Source organism: Meleagris gallopavo, chromosome 1, assembly GCF_000146605.3.
Source record: "Meleagris gallopavo isolate NT-WF06-2002-E0010 breed Aviagen turkey brand Nicholas breeding stock chromosome 1, Turkey_5.1, whole genome shotgun sequence".
Classification (NCBI taxonomy): Eukaryota; Metazoa; Chordata; class Aves; order Galliformes; family Phasianidae; genus Meleagris; species Meleagris gallopavo.
In genome coordinates, this window is record NC_015011.2 from 103,685,490 (window position 1) to 103,696,069 (window position 10,580).

The window sequence follows — 10,580 nt, forward strand, 5'->3', positions numbered from 1 at the left end:
GCAAAAGCACATGTTTAAGCACATGTTTAACTTTCAGCACATTATTCTATCTCACAGAAGTCATCACAGAAGTGAGACGACTCACTTTCTCAAAGTCAGGCTTGTTCTCAAGCACTGCTCGGGACTGGAGTCAGAGAGCCCAGCACCTCACAGGAGTGAGCCCATAATGATTTTCTTTTCTTGCCTGCGTAAGTAACATTCCTGAAAACAGGCTCTAAAGGATCAAGTTCTGCTACTGTTGAATAGCGCATATTCACAGATAGTCTGTTTTTAATCAATGGGTGGATGACTTTGAGCAAATAAGATCCCTCTTCCTATAACTCAATTTCCCATGTGTAAAGTAGAGATAATGATGCTTGCCTTGTTGGCAGTATACCTGGAGATTTACTGAGAATTCACTCTATAAGAGAAAGGATCTGTATTTGGCTCTGACTAAATCAATATTAACACATTCTCACACCAACAAGTACAGAATGAAGCCTGGAAGGGTATTTTCAGTTGCCGTCTCTCCGCTGCAGGCTTCATGGGAAAACAGAGAAGAGACAGGCTGAAGTTTTGGAGCGTTTTAGTATAAGAGCTGGAACCACAGGGAGATAGGTTCTCTTTCTCCCTGCGTACATACGTGCTAATGCTGTTACCATAGTCTAAGCAATAAAATGTAGGCCTGTTGTAAAATAGGAACTTCAATACTTGTGATTATAAAGCATAAAATGTGCCTCACACTTTCTCCATGGAGAATATAAACTGTAACGGATAGTGTCCCTGTTGCTCCTGGAGCCTGAGCCTCTACACAAGGAATCTGGATTTCCCAGTGACTGGGAGAGGTCGAACATGTTTCCTACCTTCACCTGAACAAGGCAGAATGAAACCATGCCCCGTGTCAGCTACTAGGATGGAAACACATTGACTTGTCCTAGCTGAGGATCTCGCTCTTTACATTTAATTGTGAATGCATGAGGTTTGAAGTAAAAGGAAAGAACCACCAACGAAGTGTATTTTAAAAAATGGTGTTGAAAGGATGACGTTGCTACTACATAGTCTAATGAGCTGGCAGACAGTATTTTCCAGCAAAATTCGCCTTTGCATCTTTTCAATGACATCCACACCCTTTTGTTTAACCTCTAGGCTACATTTAATCTGAATGTTTCTGAAATACTCGAGTTTCACTCTCAGTTTTTCAGTTTTCATTTATTAGCATAGGGATAATTCTGGCTTTCCAACCTTGCGGATACAACATTGGTTGATTCTTAAACCTGTAAGTCCAGTTTCTGTATTTTCCACATCTTTGTGTTTTCGGTGGAAATTTTGTCTGCCATGTAAAACAAAGTGATTATTCCATCCTAATCTTTGGAAAGTTCTGTTCTCTGGCACAGTGCTGTGTTGTCTGATACTTTCTTTTTTATTTTATTTTATTTTTATAAAGTTCTAAATTTCTGGAAGGTAAACCCTTCCTATGAGGAGATTTAACTTTCCATCAGTCATGAGAAAACCTATTCCCTCTGGAATACTAGAGGTAAGCTTGGAGGACAGCATTAAACATAAATAAAATTCCAGATTGTTTCATTTTGAATTTCAGCCCTTTTTCTTTGGAGGGGTTATTGTTTCAAGAAAACACCTTGTTTTTTAAATTTTCTTGGCCTTTTCAAGTTTAGTGCACTGAGTGTAATAGCCAAGAGTTCTGGATATGCAGCAGACAGGAGAAATGTGCAGCATCTGTCAAAAGACAAACATACACGTGTGTGTTATATAGAACATAAAACTTTGTGTTGTGCAGCTATAAAAGAAAAGCAATCTTGAAATCTTACAGCACTGACTTTCCCTCTCAGTTTTGCTTTAAGTGAAAGAGGTTTGGGGGTTCTCACAGAAAGTTGTTTCAAAGATAGCTTGTGAGATAGATATATTTAGAAAAGTTTCATGCAAGTTCTCTGCCAGTTTCACAGTTCGGATAAGCTTATCTTCTCTCCATGGTATTTGAACTCTCTTCCTATGTCCATATAATATGTAGTTCAGGCATAGGCTCATTCATTCAGATTTATTTTCAGTGAATCTGCAAATTGCATTCTGATCTTTTGCAAGACTAGCCTTCATTCCTTTGAGCTGTAGGCAAAAGTTTCTGTTCTGCTGAGGGGGCAGGGATGCGTAGCTACCAGTGACTACATGTTGTCCATTTCAGTAAAAGCTGAAGCTTGCATTGTATGTACCAGGGCTGACAGGGTTACAAGTTATTCTTGGGGATGGGTGTCTCTAAGTTAAAGTATTTCCTAATGCCACCAAGCTCTCAATTCCGTCATGCATACATACATCTGAGATGCCCTGGGGTCTTCCAGTTGGCCTTTAGTTGCCACTAGGGATGGCTCTCCATGTCATGGTTCCCCATGGGTCATGTAGGATGTTGGCTTCACACCATGTGGAAATCCTGGACTCCTTAAGGCCTCTCACAGGGCACTGGAAACCTATGGTGATTCTCTGGACTAGTCTTAGTATTCCAGCACGATTATCTGCTGTCACCCAAAAACTTCATAGAGATACGAGGTTCAAAGAAAGAGCTGTCCTCAAGCAAAGGAATTTCTGTGGTAAATGGCCCCAGAATGAAGCTTGTGGCATAGCAAAATTCCAACCATCCTTACTTCTCCAGGTATCATGGGATATCTCATGCTGTTTCAGAACAGCTTTGCTCTCTGAAGCTTTGAAGTCACAGTGAAGTATCAAACAGTATAAAAAGGGAACTATACAGCTTCCTTTATGCAAGTGATTCCTGGATATTTGCTTTGGAAGAAAACAGTCCTGTTGTTCAGCAAAAATGAAATCGTAACATATTTCTCCTTTGATCAAACTGAAGTCAGTCAGATGACAGGAGTGCTGCTAACGCATGCTGTGTGACTGCTTTTGTCTATTCCCACTAGGCAGCCAGGGCTTGCTTTCAGTAGCGAGGTATCCTAGCACTTGGGCGTGGTACAGAGGAGGGTTCAAGTAATAAGCAAGCTCTCGTTTCTCTCAGAAGACCTGGCAGAAGGCCCTGTCTGTTCTTTAATTACATTTCAACAGCTGTTTTTTATATATTTGTGTTTCCTTATTCAAACGTGGCTTATGAAGAAAAAAAAAAGCAAATGATGAGCATGCTTTCAACCAAGAAACACAATACTCTGCAACACAAGAAGCTGTCTCAGACTAGCCAGAATCTTTCCAAGAAAAATTATTTCCTTCCCGGACCCACGTCAGTGTTGATGCCACTATGGATGAGGTGGAAAGAAAGCAGAGCAGGTTGAGTCGATATTAAGAGCAAAGGCAGTAATCCATGTTGACTTGCAAAGAATCATACATTGTTAGTTAGCAGTCAGTCATCCTGACAGCAAAGTAATAGCACTATATGATGGTACCCACAGAGTACACCACAGAATGGAGAATAAGAGCTTTCTATGTCATGCCAGGGAGCCTTTATCCTACAACAGCAGCTCCTGGATTTTAGGTGTAGAGCTGTGCTCAGTTTCAGGCAACTGTACTGCAGTACTGTCACACATGCATGTCACATCTTCCCCGAGACATCTGCTTTCAGCTCAGCAAAGCCATGGTGGGATGGGGAGCTGTAGCTGTTAGCATCACCTCTGCTCGCAGGACATCCCTCCATCCCTGCCATCAGAGCCCACCTTCCACGTCCCCTCTAGGCTGATGCCAGGCCACCTGCCAAGAGGTTTGAAGGGCCTCCAGAAGTTTTCTTCAAGACTGGTTGTTGGGAGACAACTCTGTGTTAGCTTAACTGATGTGAGCTAAAGGGAAGATTTCCCTACTGGTGTGATGTGATGATAGTCTTTGCTCTGGAAGGGGTAAAACTGAAAAAGTTCATGCAAAGCCCAATGTGCAGAGGCAGACTTCTCATTGCTGAAAAGGAAAATTCGCCTTCCTTGGTCAGACTCAGATTCTAAGAGTAAAGTGTAGGACTGATCTTTATAGCTTTGCTGAAGCCCAAGAGGTTGTATCATTCTGTACATCAAGTCTGTCTTATCCTTTCTTCACTGCCCAAAGCTGTAAAAATGGTATGTAGTGATGAGACAAGAGAGCCATCTTGTCTCCAGCTGTGGTCAGGAGCACATACTTAAGGAGGTATGTCTGACTTGGCACTCCTGGCCCTTCACAGCTTCTAGCTGTCAGCACTGTAGGGATTTCCTGGGCTGGAAATTGTATGTAGATTATTGCGCTTAGTAGACAGTAACAGACCTTTACTTCCTTGGGTTCACCAAACATGTTCTTTGTGAACATGTTTAAACCTCTTTGAATTAATTTATAATCTGGCCTCTACAGCATCCTGTGGCATAAGTTGCACAATTTTATTATGAGCTGTGTTGAAGTCCTTCCTTAGCTCAGCTTAGCTTAACATATGCACAGTCTTCTTTAGTCACCAAGAAAAGGAGAAAATAACAGAATGCAAAAATGTCTGGGATATGAGTGGAATAGTTAAAGCAAGATGCTGTCCATATCTCTTGTGTATACATCTGTGTAAAGGGAAGTTATAAAATTGAGAAGGCTCAGTTGTCCTTGTTGGTAAATGAAGTTGGAGCAAAGAAGCGATACATTTGAACTCCATTGAGATTATGTAGGCAAAACAGGAGGACAGAAATTCCTGGTCTCTGCTTATAGAAAGATTATCTGCGGAATAAGTTTGGGACCAAGATGGCCAATTTCAGACTAGATGTTTCCTTCTGAGGAATGTGGTGCATAATAATACAGTCCATTAGAAGTGCTTCCAGCCCAAAGGGAATAATAAATGCAAGAATATTGTTGTCTGTTGAAAACAAAGCTGGTACTATGCTCAGAAACATAGTTGTTAATGAAATGCATCAAGACTAAAAATAACTTAGAAACAAATGTGCAAAAGTGTCAGAATCAGCTGCTGAAAAACAAGCGTTGGCCTTAAAATCAAGTATATTTTTTGTGGGAGGTAAGCGAGTAACCTCATCTTCAGAAGACCCTAATATAAAATCTCTCAGCAACATTTGCCTCTGTTTTTGTTTAAAGGGATATGCTTAAGCACAGTTAGCTTACAGTTCTTTGCTTTTGTTTGCACAAGTGAAAGCCACATATGTTATTTTATGAACTGCCAGACATCGTGGCAGAGGAGCAAGATTTACCCCCACACTGCAGAATGAAAGGACTCCAGTGCTTACCACTGATACGAGAAGCACTGACGAAAGGAGATGAAGTGGAGGACACACACAGATTCCACTGCACCCTTAAAACACCCAGTTCCTGAAATGCCACAGCATAGAGAGAGGTGAAGATGCAGGCCTTAGTGCTCAAAAGATATCACAGCTCTATAGCTGCAGTTCACCTTGTGTGTTTTCAGGTTAATTTCTGTAACAGATTTAATCCCTGCAAAAAATGCCTAACTATCCAGAGCAGATTTGGATCTGAACACTATAAACTGTTTATTCAAAATAACTGTAATGGATTGCTTTTGCTAACTTAGCATGACACCAACCTTTGGACTTTCTTTCAGTTCTCATTCCTTTTTAGCTTATTTGTGGAAACTTATAATTAGATTTTCCTCTTCCTTCTTCTCCCTCCACCCCAGCTGATAAAGTGCCATAAATCCTGGACATCATCCATGAGTGCAGTCATTTATGAATTTTGCTATTTTTTGCACATTGCACCATATGTAAGACAAACTAACTTAGAGGCACAGTTTCTTATTCCTGGCATGCAGGAGAGTCACTGAGAGATATCATATGGTCTCCTGGCAAAAGTACAAAGTGGCTCTTGTTGTTTGATCTACTGTCTTAAACTTAAATGCAAAATCTGATAATTGGGTCAGGCAGGAGAAGAACCTTACTAATAAAGCTCTTTTCATTTCCTTTTCCTATATTTCCTCTTTTCATCTTTTCTTTCTCTCTTTCTTGGTTGGTCCAAAGACCTGGAATCAGCTGTTAGCAAAAGGGGGAGAAGTAGAGCTCGACTTATGGAATAGCATCTTCTCCTCAAAATCCCCCTCTGCTTGTCATCCCTTAGCATAAGCTGCTCATACAAATTCCCTGCCAGCAGACTCACTTTCCTGAACTTGCCGTGAATGTCTTCTTAGAAAAGTATCAGAGTTTACAAAACTGTAATCATTGAACTTATCATAAGCATTCTTCAGAATTACGCCTGATTTAAAAACAATGATCTCTTTTTCGTCTAGGAGTCTCTTATATGTTATTTGTAACAAAGACAGAGGCTTAGACTCCCAAGGATACACAAGCTAAAAGGACCATGAACTTTCTTTGCAAGCCAAACATCTTTACAATACAAGAAGCTGAGACCTGAGCACTCATTCAGCTGAGTGATTTTTTAAGCAGTAATAGCTCTTGTTCTCTGCTAGAAATAGCACAGCAAGAACATTTCATGGTTGGTTTCATGGATGGAATTAGATACTTCACAGTTGCCCATGTAATTGGATTTGTTGCATTTCCGTCAGTGATTTTGTGTAAATTTCATCCAAAAATATGAAATCTCCATTTTGAAAAGCCTGACAGCTCATTTTGGAGTAGCTCTTGAGATTCTGAAGCAACTAAACACCCATGGCCTCCTCCTCTGCAGTAAGCAGGCTGCCAGCCCAGGAGGTGCCCGACTGCAGCTCTGCTGGGTGGCTGCTGCTCCACAGCCATCAGCCCCACATGATTGCACAAAAGTGCTTTAAAGTCATACGGGAGAGAGCTGCAGGAGCAAGTGGTTGCTAGCCAGAAGTAGCTGAGTAAGTGCTTTAATTGATTGCTGAGCCCCAACTGTAGCATGCTTAACATGTGAGCTGAGACCTATGGAAATGATCAGTTTTACTCTTCTCCTTCTAATATAATATGAACTGTCATTCAACTTACTACACTCTTAGATGCATGACTTTGCTCCACATTTCACCTCCGAGAGGCTTGGGAATTCTTTTCAATGTAGAAAACAGATTTGACATTTGGTGAAGAACAAAAGTAGTTGTGTTGTTTTTTTTTTTCCCTTCGAATGCTGACCACAAACACAGAAGCTCCCCAGCTGTGACCAGAAAAAAATGCTCCCAAAGATGTTTCTCTCTGGTCAGAGACGAGCAGCAAAGGTTTGGTGGGTGTAGCTGTGCTTGCACACAAAACTGTATCTTGGCCAGTGCATTTATGGGAGCAATTTCCATTGCAGTCCTTGCAAACCAAATAGGCTTGCTGATTAAGAATTCCCAAGTAATTCCTTGCTCAGGATAGAAACTTAGCTTAAAAAACAACAACAAAAACAACAACAAATGGTCTTTAGAATATACACACCAAATAATTTGTATTTTTAGCAAAGATCAGCTGCACAACATTTTCAGTGTGCATTCCAAGTTCAGTCTTAAATTCTGCTTCTTGATTTGTAAAAGGGACTCTGGAGCAGCTGGGCAATTTCACAGAAGAAAACATTGGAGACAGTAAGTACAGAATATGGAAAATAAAATCAAAAAGCTGTAAGCCCCTGTCAAGATAAGTGCTGCAAATGGAGTTCAGGAAAAAACAGCAGATTTTGCAATTGTTAAATAAGACAGCAGAACAATACTGCAAGGGGCAGTTTTAATTGTTCCCAAAACACTTCTTTTGTTGCCTTTCTCTTTTGGAGAAAATTAGAAAAACTCACAGAATGAGATGATAAGAACACAAGCAAGGATTGTCAGCAGGGCTTCTGGGTTATTTCTTCTTTTGGCAGATGTAAGAGCATGCATTTCCTTGTCTGTTTCATGTGATGACTTAGGCCTTTTGCAGGTTTGAGTATTCAGTCTCAGAAACTCACAGTATCATTTTTCCTCATGTATCAATGCGAAGGCAGCTGTGTGATCCGCTGTCAAACCTCAGCATTGCACACTACTAAAGTACAGAGGCAGTCAATTGTCATGACTTTACACATCATTATCGGCCCCCACTTTGCATCCTGAGTTCCTCCTATTCTCACTTTGATTGCCATTAATTACTTTAAATCCAGTTTGTAAAGGAATGGACAATCCCAGCGACAACTTGAGCCTACAGCAAAGATAGACATCTACCTTGTGGTGGGCCTTTTCAGTCATTTTACAAACTGAACACCTCAAAGTAGGTCACTGTTAATGCTGGACAAATTCCTACGGGCAGCAGAAGATGCTGGTGCTGCTCTACAACTCCCTGTGCCTTAATCTTTGACAAATTTCTTGTCTTCATCGTTTTGAGTTATCGTACTGTTATTAACCTCTCCTCCTACTAACATAGCTGTGTCATTATTGGCAAGATGAGCTACACATTACCAAAGCAGACAGATCAGAGATGGGCTGCGGCCACACCCATCAGTTAGGCTTGGTGATACTAAAGCATAGAGCTGAAATGAACCAGAGCCCCAGACCACCATGGGAGCAGTACTCAGCATTTTAGATTCACATGAAAGCCTGGGAAACTTTGGAAATTTTGCACATCCACCCCAATCTGTAGGCAGAGGCCCAGGTGTCTCACATGTAAGAGAGGGCCTAGTGGGCTTGATTCTGGGGACACCCAAGTGCTGCCATCTTGCCAGCTCCAGTGCCTGGCACCTCAGGAAGAGAGATGACTCACGGACACCCCTCCATTACATCAAGGTTTTGTGGCAATATGTAGGGTTGGCAGTGGTGGCACCCAGGAAGGGCTGACCATAGGTGCTGTGAGGTTTTGTGGCTCAAGGGAGACTTTGAGGGAACCGTGGGCCAGAGCAGAACAGCGACTTCTCCCTTGGTTCCTTGGACATCCATCACCCAAGCCCACAGTATCACTGAGTCAAAAAGTCCCTTGGCAGTCATCCATAAGGGCAGCAGTTCTCATCCAGCCCACAGTGGTTTGCTGGGCTACAATCACTGCACCAGTGGCTGCAGGCAGAGAAGGAGAGATACGCAATAAAAATTCTTTGACTTTTAGTCTGCCACGAATTGCATGACTTCGATTATAACTGGTTTGTTCTGTCAGGTTTCTTTTTGTATCTCTTATTGTTATTATTATTATTACAGATTCACTGGTTCAGTGCTAAATTCTAGCCAGAGCTTTCTTTGCCTGGTTACTTGCAGACTTGCTGAAGACTGCTCAAACTTTTCACTTGCATGTGTTTACTATCTGACTTCAAAAAAACAAACAACTTTTACATGAAAGGGCAGAAGTAGTAAGAGCGGTGTTTTAGATCAAAAATAAATGTGAACAAAACTACTCCTGACAGTTAACAAATATGAAATACGCTTGACTTTTAGGCTATTAAACAAGAGCAGCCAAATGTTCCCAGCACTTGCTTAATGCAATTACTTGATTAGAGAAAGGCATTTCGTTTCCTAACCGCTACAAGAATAAGCAATATAGCTGTCGATAATTTTGCAGTGAGGGCTGAGGGCTGGTGGTCAGCCTTAGACCACATCTTTGCATGGTCATTAGCACATATCCATCAATGCACCCAGCACAGCCTTAAGATTCTTGAGGGATTTCAACAGTATGAGAATGACCTTTTCCTTCATCAGTTTCCAGGATGTTTTTCATTTCTGAATATGCAGCAAATCATAATGTTTTACATCGATTCTCCATTTAAGTCATGTCACATTATTTTGAGACAGCCTACAATCCTGACTGCCTTTTGCATTCAGAGGTTGATGAGTAAGCGGGGTGATTCTCCATCCGAAAGCACTTTCAGTGGGCTGCGAGGTCTTCAAATGCTTGTACAAAATATGCACACTAACTGGAGACAGAGGGATTTGTCTTTCTTGTGACTAGTGTTGCAGCAAGGACATAATGGAGAGGCGATGGTAGATTAGATGGTGTGCCCAGCTCCTCGGGCAGTGTGGATCAATTTCTAAAAAGACAGCTTTTTGTCTTCTGTAGTGTTTTCTAGCAGGCAAGAATGGGCCTTAATGGGCATTTTAGTGTGGTCAGGATTTCACCTTTGAAGGGAATGTCTCCGTCATCCCCCATTACACTGCAATGTGTATTATGGAGTGGTCTCAGCAAGCATGAGCTGGGACCCTCTCTGCTGAAACACAACTGAACAGCAGGGTCCAGGGAATCAGATGGCCTTAAGTGTCGCCTCAAGCAAGCACTTTAAAACATAAACGGTGTGTTTGTCAGGTCTACAGCACCACTGGTTTCTGTCTGCAAACCTAGTGCTATTGCCCAAGCTGACTTGCTGATGCCAACACAACCAGAGTACATACTGAAGGTTATCTTTGCCATGAAGAGATGAACTCTATATATCTAAAACGATACACATGAAATCTCCATTCTCCTTGCTTAAAAATCATCTTTAGAGGTAGCTATGGAGTGGTGAGGCTGAGTCCATAGTCAGAACAGAAACACAGGAGTATTTTTATTTCCATAGAAGATGAAATAGTTTCCCTCATTCGTCAGTCATACTTACGCCATCTTTATAAGTACATTCTGTCTGCAATACTAAAGAAAACGTTTTGACCATGTGTTCAAAATTGTAAGTGTGAACTCTTAAGTGTTCTGTTGTACATAAGTATTGTCTGCCACATTCCTCAGCTTTATGTTGATGTCTTTAAGATCATTTATGGTATAAATAATAATGCTTCCTTTTACGGGGCTAGTTCCTGGGCTGCTTGGACTTACTGAAAG